The 26,813-nt window shown below is 43.9% G+C and overlaps 1 protein-coding gene, 1 pseudogene and 1 gene segment (V, D, J or C); 1 reads left to right on the forward strand and 2 right to left on the reverse strand.

Annotated features, from left to right (window-relative positions):
* The window catches only part of LOC130113067 (uncharacterized), a 1,140,561-nt gene that overhangs the window by 311,389 nt on the left and 802,359 nt on the right, over positions 1-26,813 (reverse strand). The gene's annotated exons all lie outside the window — the stretch shown is intronic.
* The window catches only part of LOC130113250 (Ig mu chain C region membrane-bound form-like), a 406,488-nt gene that overhangs the window by 299,856 nt on the left and 79,819 nt on the right, over positions 1-26,813 (reverse strand).
* LOC130113254 (Ig mu chain C region membrane-bound form-like) overlaps positions 1-26,813 on the forward strand; it is a 49,599-nt pseudogene that overhangs the window by 9,752 nt on the left and 13,034 nt on the right.

The raw sequence follows: 26,813 nt of genomic DNA on the forward strand, positions 1-26,813 counted from the left end.
GTGTTGAGGATGGTGGACCTGAGCAGGCTCTAGTGCTTGTCATCAGGATATTCTTGTTGGAGGGTTTCCCCAAGAGAGGTCTGAAGTCACTGCTGGGTGGCAGTTTCATTCAGGCTTTCAAGGATCAGTCTTGGCCAGATCTGCTTCTTTTGAACCCTCCTCTTCCTCTTGCATTTGATCGACATAATGAAGCAGATGAGGCGATGATCTGTCCAGCAGTCATCATGGCTCTCGTGATGTCCACGTCACGGCAGTCCCTGGGTCATACAATGACATAGTCAAGGAGATGCCACTGTTTGGAAGAGGGGTGGGTACAAGTTGCCTTAAATTTGTTTTTCTGGCAAAACCGAATGTTAGTGATAATGAGGCCATACTGAGCACACTTGCTAGGAAGCAGAACTCCATTGGAGTTGATGATCTCGATGCCCTCCTTTCCTGTTGTGCCCTTCCAGAGGTGTTGATTCCGGCTGACACTGGCATTGAAGTCTCATAGGAGAATAATCTTACCCTCCTTGGGGATCCTGACCATGTCTCATCTAAGCAGGCGTAGAAGGTCTCTTTCACTTCCTCTTCAGAGTCTAAAGTTGGGGCATAGACACTCACAACTGTTGCCATCTGGTTGATGGCAAGCGCCAGACGAATGGCCATGAGACGCTCAATGATCCTCACAGAAAATTCAGACGGGTGGATGATGATCCGGGTCCTGATGGCAAATCCAATCCCATGGGTTCTGGGCTCATCAGCAGCTTTTCCTCTCCAGAAGAACGTGTAGCCACTCCTCACCTCTTTAAGACGCCCTTCGTCTGCTCATTGGGTTTCAGAAAGGGCAGGTATATCAATCCGGCATCTCTTCAGTTCTCTAGTGATGATTGCGGTTCACCTCTCCGGTCTGGCACTAGTTGCACTATCCATCAGTGTGCACACATTCCACGCTCCAAAGATCATGCTTTTGTGTTTCTGACCGCATTTCAGGAGGTTTGAGGCCAGCTAATTTTAGGGCACCTTTTCTAGCCCCTTCCCCAGGTGAGCAGAGTGGATCCTAAAGAGGGCTGCTCAGTCATGTGTGCAGCTACCGAAGGGCTCTTTCTACCTCATTCCAAGAGCCCAGTGACTGAATCTAGCATCCACCACCTGATGTGCTGGCTCATGACTAGGGGCTTCCAGATCTCACAATCCTGTCCCCCATTGCCACTTGCTGGTCACCATAGGACTTAATCCGGGATGTTAGGGTGGATTCCCTTTATAGATGACGCCTGTGCGTGACTTTGTTTAATGTGCGGATACTGGTGCACAGGCAGCCACCACACGGTCCTTGACAGATCTGGGTTAGGATCCAGTGGCATGGAGTCCAAGAAGACTGGGGGACCATTTCTGCTGTAGCCTTCATCCGCCTTCCCAGCCGTTGTGATGCTTCCCTAAAGTCAGCCATCATCCTCCACCTGTTCCACCATTGAGGTCTTGGTTGGATTGCTCTTTGTCAGGGACCTCCCCCTTGACCTTACCGCTATGGGTGACCCTACCAGGAGCATAGCTCCAGGCGGCATTGTTCTCGGGATCTTAGGACCACCACGCAAGTTTCTCCACCATGACAAGGTGACACAATCTACGGAGAAGCCGCGACTCATTACACACACACACACACACACACACACACACACACACACACACACACACACACACACACGACAGCCAAGATGCATCTAACATGAGTAGATTTGAGGTTTCACCTGAAAATGTGTTTAGAAGAGGCAAGACAAAACAAAACATTATGTTTCTAGCTGACTCCGGAGCGGAAGTTTCAGTGATAAAAGAAATAGTTTCAAATTGTCCCAAAATTGAGTGGTAGCTATATTAACACTGTAGGGGCAGGTGTTGCGGTAAGAGAATTATATACAACACCACTAGTAAGTGACCCGCAACCAAGTTGCGGTGATCATGACGTTTATTAGCTATCCACCCATCTAAATCTCCCTCCTCTTCATCCTGCCAGCTAACCACCTTCCTCCTGCCCCTAACCCCCCGCCACTCCAACTCCCTCCCCCCAAATGCTCAGAATCATCTGAAATGCCGAGAAGTGGTTTTTAGCCATTTTTAGAAAATGCGTCACGGAAGATGGTGACAGGTAAAAATAAAAACACTTACTGATTTTAATATACGTATATTCCCTGTATTGTTCTGATAACTTTTCTTTTTTTTTACCTGTTTTTATCTTGTTTTGTGAGAATTCATTTTTTGCAACTTGTTTTTAGGTATGCTTTATGTTGAAAAGGTGCTAAATAGACATCTTTATTCATTTGTGTGACAAAAAGGTCAAATGTTTTAGAAGACCTTGCTCAGAAAAGCCTTCGGCAGCCACCAATTGCAGCAGCTTAGGTTTTTGTGAGGACATGCATCACTGTGTACTTGGGGCACACGGTGATAAACACCATTACAAAAACCTCAAATGAGAGACAAGGCTCTGTACAAGTTGAGGATGTATATGAAAACTCAGTACAGCAATAACAAAGGACAAGTTATGAATTTCAGTCAGTGTTTCTTTAATATTACTTCTGGGGGTAAGCAAAGTTTAGAAAACTGATCATTATTATTATTAGTAGTAGTAGTAGTAGTAGTATTGTTGTTGTTATTGTTATTATGAGGGAGATATTGTACTCTGTATAATATGAGGGAGATATTGTACTCTGTTATTATTGTTATTATTATTAGTAGTAGTATTGTTGTTGTTATTGTAATTATGAGGGAGATATTGTACTCTGTATAATATGAGGGAGATATTGTACTCTGTTATTATTATAAGTAGTAGTAGTAGTAGTAGTAGTAGTAGTATTGTTGTTATTGTGATTATGAGGGAGATATTGTACTCTGTTATTATTATTAGCATTAGTAGTAGTATTCTTGTTATTGTGATTATGAGAGAGATATTGTACTCTGTTATTGTTATCATTATTAGTAGTGGTAGTAGTATTGTGTTTGTTATTGTGATTATGAGGGAGATATTGTACTTGTACTCATTTCACTGTGAACTGGAAAAGGAGTTGGGCTTTTGTACGTAGTGTTATTGATGTGGTACAGTACTCGGTACAGTATTGTACATATATCATGTAGACAAAAATACATCTGCTCACTTACCACAGAGGGAAACACAGCCACAGCACATCCTCTCCTGGGTTTGAAAAAAAAAAGAAATAGAAAAAGATCTTTTATTATGGACTACACTTGGACTGTTAGGTTTTTCACACGTCGACGAACTGATGTACGGAATTATGAATTGCAAGAATGTGAAATTAACTTCACTTCCGTGTGTTTCGTGCATTTACCAGAAGAGTGACGGGGGATTAATGGCATGCAGGTTTTTGTGTTGGCACTGAATGAAGCTGCAGCACTGTGTGTTTGACTACTGGGGTAAAGGGACCAAAGTCGATGTTGCTGCGACCGGTAAGTCTCTCTTTACCATTTTTTTCACCTAAAAGCTCATTTTTCCTTTTAGAAATACAATCACAGAAAACCCTCCAGAGCGTTTAGGTAAACGTGTGGACAGATAAGACATGTTAAAGTGATGAGCTGCTGAGAAGATGATGGTTCAGCTCCGCCGTTTGTCTGGCAGCAGGTGAGACAGTATCCACCGTGTCACGGACTCATTAGATCATGTTTTAATCCTATTTCTCCACGCCGCCCCACCTTTACTGCTACAGGCGGATATCACGGTCTTCTGCTTTATTGTCGCATGTTCATTATTTGTCAGAGTCTAGGAATTGGATTCAAACAGGCGAAACATTTGATACTCTAACCTTCTGGTCAAACAGGAATGTGGGCTTGGACGTTCATGTAAGGTACAACTTGCGCCTCATGAATGTACCCAGTACATGAGAGCACTGGCAGGTCAGTTACACAGTCCTTCATAGTGCGTCAACATATACAGCGGACACAACGGCTTGTAGCACAAACGGGAGGTTTTCACACCTGTGATGAAAATGCTCCTCAGCTGTACGCTTGTAAAACTGGTGTGTTAGTCATTTTCACATTGTTCTACTCCCGACTTGAACCCACTGCAGTTTAAAATGTATAAAACTTGCCATGCGAAACCGTGTTTGTGTAGTCACGTGTGACGTGTGGAAATGTAGCACAAAATAGGCAGTTAGAGACGTTGCAGTTGTGTCGTGCTGTTGTAGCTTTTCCATAGTAATGATAAGGTTGTGCGTGTGTGGGGTGAGGCTGCGTGTTGTTGTTCAGTGATGTCTGATAAGCGGTCGTTCAGGAAAAGTTGCTGTGAGGCAGTGTTAAATCTCCGACAGCAGCTCACACGTCTCTGCTGATGAACACTGTCCTGCTGTGGTGTTATGACCCTTTCTGCATGACCCCTAACCCGGTAAAACACGTCCCCTACTGGGACGGCTGATGAACACTGTCCTGCTGTGGTGTTATGACCCTTTCTGCATGACCCCTAACCCGATAAAACATGTCCCCTACTGGGACGGCTGATGAACACTGTCCTGCTGTGGTGTTATGACCCTTTCTGCATGACCCCTAACCCGGTAAAACATGTCCCCTACTGGGACGGCTGATGAACACTGTCCTGCTGTGGTGTTATGACCCTTTCTGCATGACCCCTAACCCGGTAAAACACGTCCCCTACTGGGACGGCTGATGAACACTGTCCTGCTGTGGTGTTATGACCCTTTCTGCATGACCCCTAACCCGGTAAAACACGTCCCCTACTGGGACGGCTGATGAACACTGTCCTGCTGTGGTGTTATGACCCTTTCTGCATGACCCCTAACCCGGTAAAACACGTCCCCTACTGGGACGGCTGATGAACACTGTCCTGCTGTGGTGTTATGACCCTTTCTGCATGATCCCTAACCCGGTAAAACACGTCTCTTACAGGGACGGCTGCACCGGATGTGTTCCCTCTGACACAGTGCGACTCTACAAGCGGGGACACCGTCACTCTCGGCTGTCTCGCCACTGACTTCTTCCCCGACAGCCTGACTTTTGCGTGGACGGACGCCAGTGGAAATGCCCTGGAGACAGTGCAGTATCCTTCAGTCCAAAGGAACAACAAATACATAAGGATTAGTAAGGTCCAAGTGCCGAGAGCCGAGTGGGGCTCAGGAAAGTCCTTTGGTTGTTCTGTGAATCACACTGGACAACTCACAACAGTTCGAGTGGAAGGTAGTCATGGTCTTATTCTAGCTTTAACATCCTTACAAGATATTAATCCTTTTCACTTTTACTTTTTTATGTGAAAACTATGTCAATTACTGTATTGCCTCAAGATTAAAATATACGGTGATAACAATATTAATAATAATAATAATAACCAGATAGGGTCAGTTTTAGACCACAAAATAAAAGAACTGTTCAAATTTCATCTTTTTCCAGCCAAACCATCAGTCCCCAAAGCTACGGTGACTTTGCAGGCGGTGCCAAGAGGAGACGACCAGTCCCTCATATGTTTGACTGACGGGGTTTTGGGACCAAATGTGACAATCACATGGAAAAAGGGTGACCGTGTGTTGAAAGAGTTCCAGACGTGTCCTCAGGTGGAGGCTGAACACCTCGCTTCAGCCGCCAGTATCCTGAAAGTCAGAAAGACTGACTGGGAAAGTGACGGCGTGTACACCTGCGTGGTTCAACACCAGGGAACTACAACTACGAAGACGATTTCTAATGGTACAGTAGTTTTGGTTTTTACATGCAATAGCATTCTAGCCAGCACATAATTGTAACCAAATCTACTACTACTACTTTCGGCTGCTCCCGTTAGGGGGCGCCACAGCGGATCATCCGTTTCCATCTCTTCCTGTCTTCTGCGTCTTCCTCTGTCACACCAGCCACCTGCATGTCTTCCCTCACCACATCCATAAACCTCCTCTTTGGCCTTCCTCTTCTCCTCTTCCCTGGCAGCTCCATATTTAGCGTCCTTCTCCCAATATACCCAGCATCTCTCCTCCACACATGTCCAAGCCATCTCAGTCTTGCCTCTCTTGCTTTGTCTCCAAACCGTCCAACCTGAGCGGTCCCTCTAATATAATTGCTCCTAATCCTGTCCTTCTTCACATAATTGTAACCAAATAAGATTACTATATTCTTAAAACATGAATGTCTGGAATTTCTTACTGTTAGTACCCCTGTTTCAGATGTCAGGAAAATTATATTTTCTACCCTCTAACATCTAATTTGTCTGATGTAGCTCCACTCACGATGACGTTAAGCTCTCCAGAGGCCAAAGCACTTTTCTTGGACAACCAGGTTAAACTGGAGTGTACTGTCACTGGAAAGGACAATGGCGTCGTATCTGGAACCACCATTACCTGGCAGGTTGGTGGAAAAGATCAGACCAGACAGATGGGAACCATTACACGTAACAACACACAGCACAGCAAAACCAGCACTCTGACCAAAAGTCTGACAGAATGGGCATCTGTGGACACGGTTCGCTGTTCTGCCCTTAGGCAAGATGATCCCGTTCCCATCATTCAAGATCTCGCCGTCCACAAGGGAGGTAAGTCACCAGCAAGGAAAGTGAATCAACTGTTATTGTCAACGTTTTGCCTTTAAGGAGTAAAAGTACACATTTTGAGACCTTTTCAACAGCCAAATAATTGTTGACTAAAGTGAAGGCCGCTGCTCTCTAGGGCCGTTCAACTTAACATACACACAGGAATGTGCCGGTTGTGTATAGAAATGATGACAACTAAACATACACACAGGAATGTGCCGTTTGTGTATAGAAATGATAACAACTAAACATACACACAGGAATGTGCCGGTTGTGTATAGAAATGATAACAACTAAACATACACACAGGAATGTGCCGTTTGTGTATAGAAATGATAACAACTAAACATACACACAGGAATGTGCCGGTTGTGTATAGAAATGATGACAACTAAACATACACACAGGAATGTGCCGGTTGTGTATAGAAATGATGACAACTAAACATACACACAGGAATGTGCCGGTTGTGTATAGAAATGATGACAACTAAACATACACACAGGAATGTGCCGGTTGTGTATAGAAATGATGACAGTGTAGCCAGAATCTTCGTTTACTTCTTCACTCACATCAGAGAAGGTTGGATCACTTCATGTGGACACCACGTTAATTCAACCTTCTTTGGCTTCCTTAGCTGGATTATTGAGCATGCATCAAGACACCACCACTCAGTTTATCTGACCAACCAAATGTCTGTTTCAGATGGCAACACAACCAAAGTGGCAGTGCACATTCTCCCGCAGGAGCACATGAAGACTGAGGTCACTCTGGTGTGTCTGGTCACCAGCCCCTCCAAGTCTGACTACTACATAGCTTGGACAGAGATGATTGGAAATGCAGCGGGAAGCTTTCAGGACGGTGTTACCTCCCCCCCACAAAAGACCCAAAACGGCTATTCAGTGACAAGTGTGTTCACCACCACCAAGGACAAGTGGGATCAAAATGTCCTCTTCACCTGCAATGTCTGGCCTGCCGGAAGCAAAATAAGCATGACGCCACGAGGCGTGTCTAAAAACCTCGGTAATACAGTTGAATGTTGAACACCAGCGCAGCTTCAGAGTCAGCATTGTCTTGTTGTCCGTGTGTGTACCCTGTTGTTTGGCCAGTGTGTCCTGTGTGTTGGCGGTATCGTCAGTCTTTGTGTTAAGTCATCAATGTTAGTAGAGTTTTGTTGCTCATCAAATTGTTTGCTGTAACATTTTGTTGTCTTGTTTGAGTGAATACATCAGTTTGTGGTGTACTTATTGCAAAAACTGTCTGTCTCGTTGTCCCAGAGCTTCCGCAGTGTCTTGTGGAATGGTCAAATAAATGTTCTTGCATAGAATGACTGTTGCCAAGTTAATGACTAACTTAAACCCTGAGAATCACTACAAAAGGATGCACTGCTGAGTCCAGATGAACCCTTTGTGTCAGTAGTTTTAAGATGAACACAAATCATTAAGGTTGACTTGTTAAGAGTATGACAAAAAAACTAAACGTACAATGGTCAGTGTTCAGGCAGGTAAACATGCAAGCAAACAAAGACGACGACATAGTGTGCAAGTTCAATTTCTCATTAAAAGGTGGCCGACTTAGAAAAGAGGGCGCTCACCTCACCAAGTAAACTCAGTGTGATGGAAAGACTGGTTAAAGCAGTCTGGCTTCATCGCCGTGTCTGACGGTCACATACACACACATTATTAACCTTGCCCCTGTGATCGATACCTTCCTCTTCTCAGAGCGGCCTACTGAGCCAGAGCTGGCTGTTGCTCTGACCTGTGCAGAAGATGGCGGGGAACAGGACGAATTCAGCAGCCTGTGGTCCATCGCCGCCTCCTTCATATTCCTCTTCCTATTTTCTCTCTGCTATAGCGTGATATTCAGCCTGGTTAAGGTAATGGTCGATGCTCCTCATTTAATCACACAACATTCATAGTGAACAAGTAGTATGTCTGTAGCAGCTGCATAGCTCAGTAGTATGGGTAAGAATGATCAGGGTTCAAACCCCGCCGGGGACAAGTCTCCAGCGAGACTCCACGGCTTAGACTCCTAATGCTACAAGCCCACTACCTCTCAGATGCATGTGGCTTTTGATGAAAGCATCTGCTAATGTCAACTGTAGTGTGTTGACACCATCAGGCTTAGAAGACAGTCATCAGCATACATACAAATGTGTTATGGTTGTACAAGAAATGTATTTTATAAAAATCTGTCAAACATGCGTGTCGGAGTCCAAGCGTCTGTGGTCCCTTAAATCCCTTTGGAAAGGAAGCACAAGAATATTTTCCCCACTTACCTGTTTGTTTAATGTGAATTTCAGGTGAAGAAAAGGTGACATGAAGACATGACCTGATACCATCACACACATGAAGACGTGACCTGATACCATCACACACATGAAGACATGACCTGATACCATCACACACATGAAGACATGACCTGATACCATCACACACATGAAGACATGACCTGATACCATCACACACATGAAGACATGACCTGATACCATCACACACATGAAGACGTGACCTGATACCATCACACACATGAAGACATGACCTGATACCATTACACACATGAAGACATGACCTGATCCCATCACACACATGAAGACATGACCTGATCCCATCACACACATGAAGACATGACCTGATACCATCACACACATGAAGACGTGACCTGATCCCATCACACACATGAAGACATGACCTGATACCATCACACACATGAAGACATGACCTGATCCCATCACACACATGAAGACGTGACCTGATCCCATCACACACATGAAGACGTGACCTGATCCCATCACACACATGAAGACATGACCTGATACCATCACACATGAAGACATGACCTGATCCCATCACACACATGAAGACGTGACCTGATCCCATCACACACATGAAGACATGACCTGATACCATCACACACATGAAGACATGACCTGATACCATCACACATGAAGACATGACCTGATACCATCACACATGAAGACATGACCTGATACCATCACACACATGAAGACATGACCTGATCCCATCACACACATGAAGACGTGACCTGATACCAGCACACACATGAAGACGTGACCTGATCCCATCACACACATGAAGACATGACCTGATACCATCACACACATGAAGACATGACCTGATACCATCACACACATGAAGACATGACCTGATCCCATCACACATGAAGACATGACCTGATACCATCACACACATGAAGACGTGACCTGATCCCATCACACACATGAAGACATGACCTGATACCATCACACACATGAAGACATGACCTGATACCATCACACACATGAAGACATGACCTGATCCCATCACACATGAAGACATGACCTGATACCATCACACACATGAAGACATGACCTGATACCATCACACACATGAAGACGTGACCTGATCCCATCACACACATGAAGACGTGACCTGATACCATCACACACATGAAGACATGACCTGATACCATCACACATGAAGACATGACCTGATACCATCACACATGAAGACATGACCTGATCCCATCACACACATGAAGACATGACCTGATCCCATCACACACATGAAGACGTGACCTGATCCCATCACACACATGAAGACATGACCTGATCCCATCACACACATGAAGAGGTGACCTGATCCCATCACACACATGAAGACATGACCTGATCCCATCACACACATGAAGACATGACCTGATACCATCACACACATGAAGACATGACCTGATCCCATCACACACATGAAGACATGACCTGATACCATCACACACATGAAGACATGACCTGATCCCATTACACACATGAAGACATGACCTGATACCATCACACACATGAAGACGTGACCTGATACCATCACACACATGAAGACATGACCTGATCCCATTACACACATGAAGACATGACCTGATACCATCACACACATGAAGACATGACCTGATCCCATCACACACATGAAGACATGACCTGATACCATCACACACATGAAGACATGACCTGATACCATCACACACATGAAGACATGACCTGATACCATCACACACATGAAGACGTGACCTGATACCATCACACACATGAAGACATGACCTGATCCCATCACACACATGAAGACGTGACCTGATCCCAGCACACACATGAAGACGTGACCTGATACCATCACACACATGAAGACGTGACCTGATCCCAGCACACACATGAAGACGTGACCTGATACCATCACACACATGAAGACATGACCTGATCCCAGCACACACATGAAGACGTGACCTGATACCATCACACACATGAAGACATGACCTGATACCATCACACACATGAAGACATGACCTGATACCATCACACACATGAAGACGTGACCTGATCCCAGCACACATGAAGACATGACCTGATACCATCACACACATGAAGACATGACCTGATACCATCACACACATGAAGACATGACCTGATACCATCACACACATGAAGACATGACCTGATACCATCACACACATGAAGACATGACCTGATACCATCACACACATGAAGACATGACCTGATACCATCACACACATGAAGACATGACCTGATACCATCACACACATGAAGACATGACCTGATACCATCACACACATGAAGACATGACCTGATACCATCACACACATGAAGACATGACCTGATACCATCACACACATGAAGACGTGACCTGATCCCATCACACACATGAAGACATGACCTGATCCCATCACACACATGAAGACATGACCTGATACCATCACACACATGAAGACGTGACCTGATACCAGCACACACATGAAGACGTGACCTGATCCCAGCACACACATGAAGACGTGACCTGATACCAGCACACACATGAAGACGTGACCTGATCCCATCACACACATGAAGACATGACCTGATACCATCACACACATGAAGACATGACCTGATACCATCACACACATGAAGACATGACCTGATACCATCACACACATGAAGACATGACCTGATACCATCACACACATGAAGACGTGACCTGATCCCAGCACACACATGAAGACGTGACCTGATCCCATCACACACATGAAGACGTGACCTGATACCATCACACATGAAGACATGACCTGATACCATCACACACATGAAGACATGACCTGATACCATCACACACATGAAGACGTGACCTGATACCATCACACACATGAAGACATGACCTGATACCATCACACACATGAAGACATGACCTGATACCATCACACACATGAAGACATGACCTGATCCCATCACACACATGAAGACGTGACCTGATCCCAGCACACACATGAAGACATGACCTGATACCATCACACACATGAAGACGTGACCTGATCCCAGCACACACATGAAGACATGACCTGATACCATCACACATGAAGACGTGACCTGATCCCATCACACACATGAAGACGTGACCTGATCCCAGCAGTCAGAACCAACAAAACCGAACTTCTGCCAAAAGTCCATTCTGTTGTGCTTCAGACGGTGTTTAATGTTGCTCAGCTAAAGTTAAAGGATGCTTCTGCTCATCATTTTAAATGAAAAACCTAATAACAAAGCATAGAAACAGTGAAAACATAATCATTTATTATTATTCACTAATTAACTCGTTATGAATATAGTAAAGATTGCAAAGAGGGAAATATCAACAAAAGTTGGTTTCTTGACAAACCAGAACATGAACAAAAACACAAACAAAAAGAGGTTTTCGTTTGGGGGGTGATGTGACCGAATCAAAGTGCGTGTCAAGTTATTGACTAGTTTAAATGTCCAGATAGGCCGTTGTGTCCAGAGAGAAGAGAAGAAATGTCTTGTGTTATGCTGCTCCTCTCTCTCTGTGTGGATGAGAGTGTGGTTTAGATGGAGACATGTGGTCGAGCATCGTGTCAGTCATATCTGCAACGTCTTGGCCTCTCATGTCTGCCTGCTGCATTGTGGTTTTTAGCAGATGTACTTTTGCCAATAAACTTGCTTCCCTGTACTACGAGTTGGTCCTTTGCCTGCGTTCATGTGAGCAGAACCGTTGACGGCTGCCGTGCTGTTGGGTGTAGTCCCACAGCTCTCTCGTCTGAGCCCTTCACAGGACAAAGGGTGTGTCGGAGTCCACGTGCGGGGTGTTTTTCTGTTGAGCTGAGAGGGTTTCTCAGTTTCCTGCGGCGCACATGTCATTTGTAGAGAGCAGCAGCTTCCCCCTACTCTGCTCCTCTGGGGCCACAGCTGTGATGGTGAAACCTAGAAACCGTCAGAGCCACAAACAAGTCCCTTCCTCATTAGACACCCCCAGCATGCGTAGCACAGCATGGCGGCGTGTCTCTAGGAACTAGCTGCCTGGTTACACGCCTGCACATGAGCACACAACGCCACCCGTGTGTTAACCTGCAGGAGCACACATCTGGCTCTGTTCTGCATGTTGCCCTTCAAACGCTTTTCACCACCACCACCACCACCACCACCACCACCACCACCACCACTACTACTACTACTAGTACTACTACTACTACTACTACTGCTACTACTGCTACTACTATTAACACACTACTACTACTACTATTACTACTAGTACTGCTACTGCTACTACTACTACTACTGCTACTACTATTGCTACTACTACTGCTACTGCTACTGCTACATTCGGCTGCTCCCGTTAGGGGTCATATTTGTCTTTGTCAACAGGAAGTTGATGTTTGGGCGGCACAGCGGCCCAGTGGTTCGCCCTGTTGCCTCCCAGCAAGAGGGTGAAGCAGGTGAACAAACTAGAACACTTAACAAGTGAACACCACACCGTCTGTTTTCCTGGAGAGCTGTTGATGTCAGCAGTGATGTAATATGAAGTTCATATGTGAAGGTCGTCCCAGTGAACACCAGGAAGGGTTTGATATTTAGTCAGGCCTGTTGTCGGGCGGCTTTTTCCAGCCAGGAAACATGTGAGAACTATCATGGATGACACACGTTTACTGAGAAGTTCATGTCTTCGCAGTGTCACCAGACGTTTTTAGGCGAGGGCGAAGTTTTTGGGCTTTCATGACACAAGAATTATTTGTTTTTATACCTCGATATCAGCTCTTGAGTATAAACCTTTTTTCTAAGTTGCCTGTCCACAGCTATACTTTTAGAAAACGTGGCATCAAAAATTTCAGTTTTTTTTATACTCTTTTATACTCTTATACTTTTTTTATACTTTTTTATACTTTCATACTCACTTGAACTGGATGGAGTTTCCTCAGAGATTTCCTCTCTCTCAAACTCCAAACCCATAAACCAGTCGTCTGGTACGCTGAGCTGTCCCTTTTGGACAGACAAGGTGAGAGCAGAGGTGGAAAACCCGGCTTCAGAAAGTAGAAGTACTGACCATGTATTTGCTCCACCCATGGACTAAACCAGCTGATTTCACTAATTAGTTCTCCTACCTGGCTGAAGTGTGCTAATTAGGATCAGCTGGCTTAGTGCATGGGTGGAGCAAATACATGGTTAGTACTTCTCCTTTCTGAAGCGGAGTTTTCCACCTCTGGGTGAGAGGTACACAGAAGTCATGAAGTAAGCAATACAGTTTGTTTTGGGTTTTTGTTGTTGGGGTTTTTTGGTGTAAGATATCGGGCACTAATGAGACTGTGGTCTCATACCAAAGGGTCTAACACCACTATAGTATTCATTCCCTTGCAACTCGGACTTCAACTTTAATGTTCTGTTTTACAGTCTTTTATCAACTCAAAGCTTACATGCAGTAGTGCAGTTACAAATGTAATTTGTACAGATGTGCACATTTTGCACTGGTGCAAACACTTCATCAGGGCCAGGACTCTCTCAGAATAAGAAAGCTGCTGACATTCCCGGACAAGCAACCTAGGTACTATACCTATGGCCGTCTCATAAAACAACTGGCTTGCAGTGGGTGAGGTGACTGGAAAGAAGGCGCTGCCTTGCAGCTTGAAGGCCTGCATCACTGCATGCTGGTGCTTGCAGGGAGCACCACTGTAGCCACCTGGACAGGTGCAAGTGCCCACAGACACATTCACCAGGTACAAGGCGTCTGTTGATGCACTGGGAACGGCATAGTTTGACTCATCTTCCCACAATATGAAAAAAGAGAAGAATGTTGAAGGTGATATTACGAACATTGTTGTGAACTATACAGTATGAGCCGGCATGCATTGAGAATACACACCTTGACAATTCTGTCAGCACTCATGACGCCTTTGAATATGGGCCGCTGCTTCGTGGTCCTGCTGTTTGCCACATCCATCAATCTTCTCACATAATATGCCTCCAGCCTGGTTGTGATGAAGTCTATCAGTTGTGTGACACTGTAGGCCTTCAGCCTGTAAAAGATCTTGTCCTTCAGGACCCTCATTGCACTTTCCACAAAGTTGTTTGTGTTGCCACCTCATGTTGGAAGGTCCAACCGTAGGCAGATAGCCCAAACCTCACGCCTCCCAAAAACTGAAGCCAGATGGCCTTTATTGATTTACTGTGGGGTCCTGGACTGCCTGATGGTATGACACCTCCAGATCCAGTGGTGACTTGGTGTAGATGAGACACTGGAACATTTCGAGGAGATGCTGCCGATCATTTTTTGGCACCCCATGGTGAGCGTCCCATAGCCATCTCCACATTGCTTGGAGCATGTGGAAGACACAGAGGATGAGGTCGGTTTGAGGGTAGACATCTTTTACTGCCTGTCGCAGAGCTTTACAGTCATCAGTCATTACGACCTGTGGGCCAAGCTCTCCCCTTCCAGGAAAGTCTTCCTTGGGAAGGATGGTCTTCAGCAACTTGAGTCCTGCACTGATGGTATTGTGTGACTCAGAGGTTGTGACCACCACTCTCAGCGGCAGCCCACCTGCAGCTGAATGTGTCAGGAGGAGGAAAATCCTGCTGTTCCTTCGGTCGCAGTTTCCTGATGAATCAACGAACATCATGTCTCCACTGTGCTTTTCGTGTTTGTGCACTCTTTTCATCACAGGACTGCTGACAGCAGCGATGGTTTGACCCTCGTCTGAGCACATCTTAGCACATATCTCGCCTTGTTCGTTGTTGTAGGCATCGAGACGTTCCTGTAGGTGGCACAACATGCCATCCCCAGAAGATGCTCCATAAGTCCTCTCAAAAATGGTGTAGTATAATCTGTAATGACAATAAAAACACATGCTGGGACTCTCTTGGACACCCTTTTAAGTAAAACAAAGACATCATTTTCAGGTTGAATTTTGCAGGTTGGGCTTCTTTACATTTCACTTTTTTTTTCTTCTTCTTCCAAAAATGGGTTAATCTCCACTAGGACAGCTTAGTGTGAATACCTGAAGTCCATAGCATGATCACGACTAGCTGTATTAAGTATGAACTGACAGCTGGCCATGAAACAGAACTGTGTCAGGGGTATTTTCAAGGAAAAGGAACGGGGCAATGTGAATTATATTGATACAATATTGAAGTTATACTGATGCACTTCAAGCACATGACACATTTTGGGATTGTATTTGAATAAGCCATACGTTGGGAGCAATGTTCCTGAAACTAACCTGTAACAGAACGTCACATCAGGGCAGGTGGAGCGACGTGCGGAGGCGTACACGTAAGCATCCCCCTGCTCCTCCTGAAGGTGGTGTCTGAGTGTGGTCAGTGCTGAAGAGGGAGAGTGGCCACTTTCCAACAGTCGGGTCAGTTTCTCTACTGTTTCTTTGATCGCGGTGCTGCAAGGCCCCAGCACAAGTCACGCGGTGGTTACGCTGGTTTCTAACGGTCACAGGACACAAACCCCTCTTGATTGTGGTGGTCAGCACATCTACACAACATGGAGGAGAAACATGAGCAGGTTACCTTGACTAAACAGTATGCAGGCTCAACACGACGGATAGGGTGTTATGATCATATTATTACTGTTTAATAGTGATGATATTATCATAATACCATATCAATCTCAACACGACTGATATGGTGTTATGATCATATTATTACTGTTTAATAGTGATGATATTATCATAATACCATATCAATCTCAACACGACTGATATGGTGTTATGATATTACTGTTTAATAGTGATGATATTATAATAATACCATATCAATCTCAACACGACTGATATGGTGTTATGATCATATTATTACTGTTTAATACTGATGATATTATCATAATACCATATCAATCTCAACACGACTGATATGGTGTTATGATCATATTATTACTATGTTTAATAGTGATGATATTATAATAATACCATATCAATCTCAACACGACTGATATGGTGTTATGATCATATTATTACTGTTTAATACTGATGATATTATCATAATACCATATCAATCTCAACACGACTGATATGGTGTTATGATCATATTATTACTATGTTTAATAGTGATGATATTATCATAATACCATATCAATCTCAACACGACTGATATGGTGTTATGATCATATTATTACTATGTTTAATAGTGATGATATTATCATAATACCATATCAATCTCAACACGACTGATATGGTGTTATGATCATATTATTACTGTTTAATAGTGATGATATTATCATAATACCATATCAATCTCAGCATGACTGATATGGTGTTATGATCATATTATTACTGTTTAATAGTGATGATATTATCATAATACCATATCAATCTCAACACGACTGATATGGTGTTATGATCATATTATTACTGTTTAATAGTGATGATATTATCATAATACCATATCAATCTCAACACGACGGATATGGTGTTATGATCATATTATTACTGTTTAATAGTGATGATATTATTATAATACCATATCAATCTCAGCATGACTGATATGGTGTTATGATCATATTATTACTGTTTAATAGTAATAATATTATAATACTATATCAATCTCAGCATGACTGATATGGTGTTATGATAATATTATTACTATGTTTAATAGTAATAATATTATAATACTATATCAATCTCAGCATGACTGATATGGTGGTATGATAATATTATTAGTATGTTCAATAGTAATAATATCATAATACCATATCAATCTCAACATGACTGATATGGTGTTATGATAATATTATGTTTAATAGTGATATTATCATAATACCTTATCAATCTCAACACGACTGATATGGTGTTATGATAATATTATTACTATGTTTAATAGTAATAATATTATAATACTATATCAATCTCAGCATGACTGATATGGTGTTATGATAATATTATTACTATGTTCAATAGTAATAACATTCTAATACTATATCAATCTCAACACAACTGATATGGTGTTATGATATTATTACTATGTTCAATAGTAATAGCATTATAATACTATATCAATCTCAGCATGACTGATATGGTGTTATGATAATATTATTACTATGTTTAATAGTAATAATATTATAATACTATATCAATCTCAACACGACTGATATGATGTTATGATAATATTATTACTATGTTTAATAGTAATAATATTATAATACTATATCAAGCTCAACATGACTGATATGGTGTTATGATAATATTATTACTATGTTCAATAGTAATAATATTATAATACTATATCAATCTCAGCATGACTGATATGGTGTTATGATAATATTATTACTATGTTTAATAGTAATAATATTATAATACTATATCAATCTCAACATGACTGATATGGTGTTATGATATTTTATTATTATTATTATTATTATTATTATTATGTTTAAGAGTAATGATATTATTATAATAATACTATATCAGTCTCAACATGACTGATATGGTGTTGTATTTTTATTGTTAGTATTATTATTATCATGTTTAGTATAAATAACATTATCGTAATACTATATCAGCCTCAACATGACTGATATGGTGTTATGATATTTTATTATTATTATTATTATTATTATTATTATTATGTTTAAGAGTAATGATATTATTATAATAATACTATATCAGTGTCAACATGATTGATATGGTGCTATGATATTATTATTACTATGTTCAATAGCAATATTGTTAACATAAAACGATATCAATCGCAACATGACTGATATGTGTTATGATAATGTTATTACTGTGTTTAATTGTAACAATATCAACATAATAATACTATATCAGTCTCAACACGACTTATATGGAGTTGTGATATTATTATCATTATTATTTATTTTTCAATTGTAATAATATTTTCATAATACTATATCAATCTCAACATGACTGATATGGTGTTATGATGATATCATTATTATTATTATTATTATTATTATGTTTAACAGTAATAATATTATCATAATACTATGTCAATCTCAACACCACTGATACGGTGTTTTGATATTCTTATTACTATGTTTAATAGCCAACCTGGACATTCTTTTTTCACACACACACACACACACACACACACACACACACACACACACACACACACACACATACATACGCGCATGCAAGCACACACACACACACACACACATACACGCACACACACACTTTACACAGACACACACACACACGTACACACATGCAAGCGCACACAGACACACACACAGAAACATACATACGCACGCACACACAAGAAACATACATACATACACACGCACGCACGCACGCACACACAAGAAACACACATGCACGCATACACACACATGCATGCAAGCAAGCACGCACGCACACACACGCGCACACTTTACAGACACACACACGCACGCACACACACGTACACACATGCAAGCGCACACAGACACACACACAGAAACACACACATGTACGCATGCACACACACATGCATGCATGCAAGCAAGCAAGCAAGCACACACACACACACGCACACAAACACACACACACACACACACACACACACACACAGTAATGAGTGACACACATACACCCACCAGTTCATGCCCCAGGTCCTCAGGGCTTGGCACAGACAGGAAGCTAGACAGACACGTACACACATGCACACACACACTGTGGACAGGAAGACGTTGTTCCAAGCGCAGCAGCAACGCAAGAAACACAACATGAACACTTCTGCACAGCACGGCTGAGAGCAGCAACAGGGGTTGCCTTGTTGGCACGGGCGAGTGACTTCCTGCGAATACAAAGACGAGGAGAAAGGTGAACTGAGGTACATCACTGTTCATTCACAGCTGACCAGAATCAACACGATTTTATTTTATGAATATTAATTAGCCTTCCCCTGCCACCCACAACTTCGGAAAGGTTGATGCAAGAGCCAACGGGGTGATTGGCTGTTGCGTCGGCCAATAGACAGCGCGGTACCTTGAAGCGCACTGACTTGAAACAAACGATGCACACTGAAACATTTAGCTAGCTAGCGTACAACTGACCTTAACATTGCCAGATCGTACTCTAACGATAGCTAACGTTAACGCTTGCTAACAACAGAAACCGAAAAAGAGTTTAAACCCTAACTCTAACCCTTACCAACAACCAACCACGGCTACTTCCGTGCCTACACCCCGTTGGATGTAGCATCAACCTTTCGGAAATTCGCCGCCTGGCGCATACGACAAAAAAAGTTTCTGGCTTCCGGGTTACTTCCGGGATACATGCGGCCCACTGAGTATGCGCAGTAGTGTTTCTCCCGTCATGCCTCTAGGCTATGAGAGCGAGCGAACAGCGCCCAGGATCCGGCGCTGCGCTCTCATGAGTGCTGTCCTAGCGGACTTCGTGGGTGCAGAAGAAGACTACTACGGGACGCGAATTTACGGATCCTACTATGGCCACGCCAAGACCCGCCCTACTCTGTCTGTGATTGGCTGGCTTGCATGCCACTCAACTGGACGCTTTAGAACTCTACCGTACCGTCGCTGTGAGCGTCCGAAAGCGTCACAAAAGAGCTTCTGCGCTGCTTCAACGCTGTATGTGGCTTTGCGGAGACGTTTCGTTCGTATACGTGAGATCAGAGTGTTTGTAAACAAAGAGCGCCGAGCTACTTCCGGGTGGATGCTAGTAGCTGGGTAGTGCCTAGTGGCTAACGCACGTAACGGTTAGATAGCTCTCGTTGAACAGACAAATTCATTTTCAAAATGCCGAAATCGTGCTGTGTGTGGGGCTGTAATGCCAAATGTACCCCGGCAAACACGTTTTTAGTCTTTTCCCGTTTTCCACCAGATAAATCTAAATCTACCCAGCGACGTCTGTGGGTACAGAGGGTCAAACGGACCGGGGGCTCTGCTAACGTTACAAAGGTGGTGACGTTGCCAGGAGGACGTGCTTGGCCGATACAAATCCATGACGGATCCAAATCTGACCTGACTTTCGCTGTTGTTATTACAACCAAACAGCCAAACCAAGACACACCTGCTCTTTTTAGTATTGTAGCGAATTCGGGGGACAACGCAACCACAGGAACTGCCGCGGCCGGGACGCGAACCTGTGTCGCCCGCACCGCAGGAGACATCGCTAACCGCTAGACTAAAGGGTCCGATCCGCCAGCCAGCGGCCAGCGTGTCTGCTTATCCATGCACGTTACAGTATGTTGCTGAGGAGGCTTAAAACTTTACCCAATAAACACCGAAACGCAGTGATGTACTGGAAAAACATGTCCATGACCTGCATCTTTACTTAATTTGAAAGAGATTTCACAATGTTGACGTTGTCAGTGGTAAAATCTAAATCTAACAAATTTATCAAGTGAACATTGGCATCTAGTGGGGTAGAGTTGTGGTTGCATCTCTGAATGTGTAAATGAATGGTGGAAGGCTTGTTATGGGACTTTATCAAGCCATGAAGTATTTAGAAATGGGGAACAACAGTAGAGGACAAAAAAGAAAATTTCTTTGATTGTAGAGGTCTAGTGAAAAGTAACTGTCTATGCAGTATTATTAGACATTTTAAACCCAGGGCATTTTATAGTCTGTTGCAGCTAGAATGGGCTGGTTGTTTTAATACCTTGGCATCAGATTATAGACCTTTTTCTAAGTTACTTGTCTATATTTAAACTTTTGGAATGTTGGCTCAAACATGTCAGTGATGAAATCTTTTCAATTGCCCCCTGTCTCAAGTCTTTCAATGTTATGTTACACTCTTATTTGTCTGTATTAGCAAGTGTTTATTATGTGTTGCTGTGTGGTGGGAGGGTGACACCAAGAAACTGGCAAGGATTATCAGGAAGGGTAACTCAGTCATTGTTCTTGATACAGACATTATTAAGTGGGGGAACAAACTGGCCAGCTATAGACCATGGGATACACTTCCCATCCTCTGTGACTCCAGTAAAACTATGCCACTCCAACTACATCCCAAATGTGATTGAATCAGCAGCGTTTCAGAAGTCTTTTGCCCCTCCAGCCACAGGTGAACAGCTCTCCCTTGTGCCAGAGCCATGACGTGGTGAACTTATGTAACATGGTTGACCAAACCTGACTTAATAGGAAATAAATCGACCAATGGCTAAATTTTAAAAATGCTCAGAAAAATTGAGGAATAAATAAATAAAATAATTAATGCAATAATTCATTAAATAATTCGCACATTCAAAACAGCTCCAATAAATTGGGAAATAAATAAAACAAAGAAATTGAGTACATCTATAAATGTGTAAATTAATTTATTTCACATTATTTATTTTGTTGTTCACTGTCATCTCAGAATTTATTTTCCCTTGCAGGATTTATTTTCCTTCAACATGATTTTCCTTAGGGGCATGGCCTAATTTTTGTTAACCTTCAATATGCAAGGGAAGATGTGGCCTAATTTGAAAAAAAAACTTAGCAAGTTTGATTGGAATGTACACGAGCGCACACGCGGCATAGCGAGTGTACAACCTACCCTGTATGACGTAAGAGTGTTTTATTGGTTAATGTCAATAAGGGCAAATCTTTATTGTGATTGGATGGGGGCGGGAGTAGAGACAACTTTAGGGAAGAAGAAGAAGTTCTAGAGAGTTGGGGAGTGAAGGTCTGAAGTCAAGTGGCGTTCCACTGTTTGCAGTCTCCTCAGCATTATCCTGTATTGGGCTTTAATTATACTATACTTGTTAGAGTCGACTCTTATACGTTGATCAACCGTGTAAATTGCAAGGCATGTTGAGTCAGATTATATTCAGAGGTTTGAGGTTGTGTACGTAAATTCTCACTGTTAACTTCGTTTGCTAGCTCAATTAATTTACGTTAGCCGATTCGATTGCTCCAGATTAGCTTGGGTAGTTAGGCTAATCTCACCTTTACTTTAATGACGGCCGTTGTCATTCGAAATACGGTCTTTTACTGGCAACATATAGGAGTCGACTCGGTTTTATAGCACGTTTGAAAGACGTGTTTTATTTTCTGTACGATCCCAGTGTTCTTTACGAGTGTCTTGCTAGTCAGATATGCTAGCAAGTTAGCTTATCTGTAAGTTAGCTGGCTACAGTGTCCATTACCGGTTGTCTTGCTAGTCAGATATGCTAGCAAGTTAGCTTATCTGTAAGTTAGCTGGCCACAGTGTCCATTACCGGTCGTCTTGCTAGTCAGATATGCTAGCAAGTTAGCTTATCTGTAAGTTAGCTGGCCACAGTGTCCATTATCGGTTGTCTTGCTAGGCAGATATGCTAGCAAGTAAGCTTATCTGTAAGTTAGCTGGCCACAGTGTCCATTACCGGTTGTCTTGCTAGTCAGATATGCTAGCAAGTTAGCTTATCTGTATCGTAAATACTCCGCCTTGTTTCGGTAAGCCTGTAGCTCGTGGGACTGAGCCGTAGTATACGGCAGTACATCAACCACGTCACTTGCACCGCGCATGAAGTTTCGTATACGGCGGTTCATCGTTGGAGTTTGGTCATCGCTCCCGCTCTGTGCTACGTGGGCGCGTACAGAGCTCTCCTGGACTCGAACAGAGTTTCCCTGGCATCATCGTTCCCGCTCTGTGCTACGTGGGCGCGTACAGAGCTCTCCTGGACTCGAACAGAGTTTCCCTGGCATCATCGTACCTGCTCTGTGCTACGTGGGCGCGTACAGAGCTCTCCTGGACTCGAACAGAGTTTCCCTGGCATCACCGTTCCCGCTCTGTGCTACATGGGCGCGTACAGAGCTCTCCTGGACTCGAACAGAGTTTCCCTGGTGTTGTATCTCTACTTTACTACCGAATTAAGCAGTTTATACAGAATTTAATCTCAATAACTTGGACGACACATCGAATTTGGGGTCTCTTGCTTGGCGCGCTTTATTAGAGAACGAACTGGCACGAGCGTACCCACAATGCCCTTGCCACCCTGAGGGGTGTAGTAACCATAGACACGACATCCCCCCTTTTCTTGGCATTAAACTCTTATTAACCAAAAAGTACAGCTGAGGATTATACTCACATTAATTCAGCTATTGCATATTAAACCATATTACAGTAATTATCAAAACATCATTTGACACCTCGTAACAGTTAGCTGTTATAACATCAGATAACTTTTTTTCTTTTAAGAAATCAAATCACTGTATCTTCAAATCATTACCTTTAAATTATATATCAGTGTATCCTTACAGTATTTTCAAATCAGAAACATTTAGAAACTCTTTTTTTTCAAACACATTGTAAAACTCCTTTTCCCCCCCCCAAACACATTAACTAGTGAGAATCACTCATCACTTTAAAACATAGTCAGACAGTCTACTGGGTGTTCGCTTGATCCTTTGCGGCCTGTCTGGCACGCCTGCCTGTATTTGTATGTCAGAGTCATGCTCGGTTTGTGGACTCTGAGTATCAGTGGCGTCTGTGTGTTCTTCTGTTGCCTCTCTGATTTCTGTGTCCTCGGCTTCCTGTATTTCCCCTTTTCTTGAAATGTCCTTTGTTTCAGTCTATTTCCTTCGTATCTCTTAACAAAGGTGGTGTTTCTCGAATATCGTGCTCCTGTTGGTGATTCCACTACTTTGTTTCCGGTCCTGATGATCTTGTGCGGTGTCGCGTTGAATGTGGTGGAGAACTTGCCAGTTTTGTCCTGTCTCAGGAGAACAGTATCACCGACACTGACCTCTGACTGCTGCGCTCCTCTGTGTGGGTCTGCATACAGCTTACTCTTAGCCTTTTGCTCAGTGTCACGGTCACACACTTCCTGATCTGTGTTCACTTCAATCAGTTCAGGTAGCTTTCCTCTCATCTTTCGGTTGAAAAGCAATTCAGCAGGGCTTTTACGTGTTGATGGATGGAGGCAGCTCCTGTAGATTGTCACATATTTTCTCAGTTCTTTCTTCCAATCCAGTCCCTCTGATTGAGCAATCCGAATCCTCTTCAGCAGTGACGCGTTCTGACGCTCAACTTCTCCGTTGGCCTGAGCGTATTTCGGTGTGGTTTTGATGTGTGTGTGATGCCGTTTTCCTCGCAGTACAGTCTAAATTGTTCAGATCTGAACTGAGGTCCATTGTCAGACTTGATTGTGACTGGCAGTCCATGTCGACTGAATATTGACTCCAGACTGTCTATGACCCTCTCTGATGTGGTGGTGGTCATGACGTCATATTCGTAATACCGGCTGAAATAGTCTACTACCACTAAAATGGAGGGGTTAGACGGGAGAGGCCCTAGTAGGTCAACGGCGACATCCCACCAGGGTCCATCAGGTAGCGGTGTGGGTCTCAGCGGTTCAGGTGGGTCAGGTCTAGCCACTATCTGACATCCGTGGCAGGCTTTACAGTGTCTCTCCACAGCCCTATCCATGCCAGGCCACCACACTTTTGTCCTGAGATGCTGCTTTGTTCCCACGATACCCAGATGTCCTTCATGGGCTAGTGCAAGTTCCTGCGTCCGCAAGGCCTGTGGCAACACTATGCATGTGCCTCTCAGAACAAGATATCCCACTGTGCATAGCTCACTTGCAATGACAGCATACGGTTTGCACTTTACAAAGTGTCCAGTCGCTATGGCTTCGCGTACCTCATGAAGCTCTGGGTCAGCGGCAGATGCTTCCTCCACTTCTCGGGTGGTGAGTGCTCTCGGCGTTGCGTTCACCGCCACAAATCTCACATACTCATCAGCTCCATGCTCATGCTTGGCCTGTTTCCCACTGCTCGACAGGAGTCTTGATAGCGGGTCAGCGATGTTGTTCTTCCCTGCGATGTGGACAATTTTGAATTCGTAGGGCTGTAGCCTAAGAACCCATCGTTCTATCCGCACACAGGGCTTGGAACGGGGACCATAGATCACTTCTAATGGCTTATGATCTGTGACTATGTCAAACTGTCTCCCATACAGGTATGGATGAAGTCTCACAGGCCCAAACTAGACCTAGTGCCTCTCGCTCTGTCTGCAAGTATCTTCGTTCACAGTCTGCCAGGCTACGGCTGATGCAGCACACAGGAACGTTGATTCCTTTCTAGTTCTGCACCAGTACTGCACCTAATCCTACAGGGCTTGCATCTGCTATTACCTGTGTCGGTGCGTCCTTGTCGAAATAAGCCAGGGTGGTTGATCTGGCGAGCGCTGCTTTCAGAGCACTGAATGCTTGCTTCTGTTCTGGTCCGAATTTGAATGGTGTGTCCTTCCTTGTCAGGCGCCTCAGTGGCTCTGACATGGTTGCAAACTGAGGGCTAAATCTGCTGCTGTATCCAACTAGCCCAAGAAAGCTACGGAACCTCCGTGGTGCTCTCTGGCTCCCGTGCTTCTGTCACAGCTCGCTCCCTCTCCTCTGTTGGACCGATGCCCTTCTCTGACAACAGAATTCCCATGAAAATTAGTCTGTCCATGTTGAACTGACACTCCTCTGGATTTAGTGTCAATCCTGTCTCTCTGAGTCTGGCCATAACTGCGTGCAGTCGTTCGTCGTGCGTGGCTTGGTCACGTGCGTGTATGATCACATCATCAGAAATGTTTTCAACCCCTTCAACTCCAGCCAAGGCACGGGCTGTCTCGTGCTGGTATTGCTCACTAGCGGATGATACACCAAACAACAGTCTTTTGTACCTGTACACGCCCTTGTGCACAGCAAATGTGATCTCACGCGGTTCAGGAGTCAGTTCGAGTTGGTGGTAGCCCCACTTCAAGTCTAACTTGCTGAATATGATTGAGCCATTCATCCCTTGGAGTAGCTCATCCACAGTGGGGATCGGGGAGCGTTCCCTCACTATGGCCTTGTTGGCCCGTCTCATATCCAGGCAAAGTCGAACATCATTTCCGGGTTTTGGGACAGTCACGACCGGATTCACCCACGGGGTGGGCCCATTCACTGGTTCAATAATGTCCAAGTTGTTATGGCTCGCCCGGCCGTGCCAGGGGGCTGCGCGCTTGTCAACGGGGACGAGCCCGGCACGCTCCGTCTAACACCTGAAGCTTGTCGGCGTCCCGCACCTGCAGCTAATCAGCTCTTCAAGGCTGGGCTTAAGTTTGCTGCTCTCCCAGAGCTCATTGCCAGTTCGTG

Source organism: Lampris incognitus, chromosome 5 (genome assembly GCF_029633865.1).
Source record: "Lampris incognitus isolate fLamInc1 chromosome 5, fLamInc1.hap2, whole genome shotgun sequence".
NCBI classification, from domain to species: Eukaryota; Metazoa; Chordata; class Actinopteri; order Lampriformes; family Lampridae; genus Lampris; species Lampris incognitus.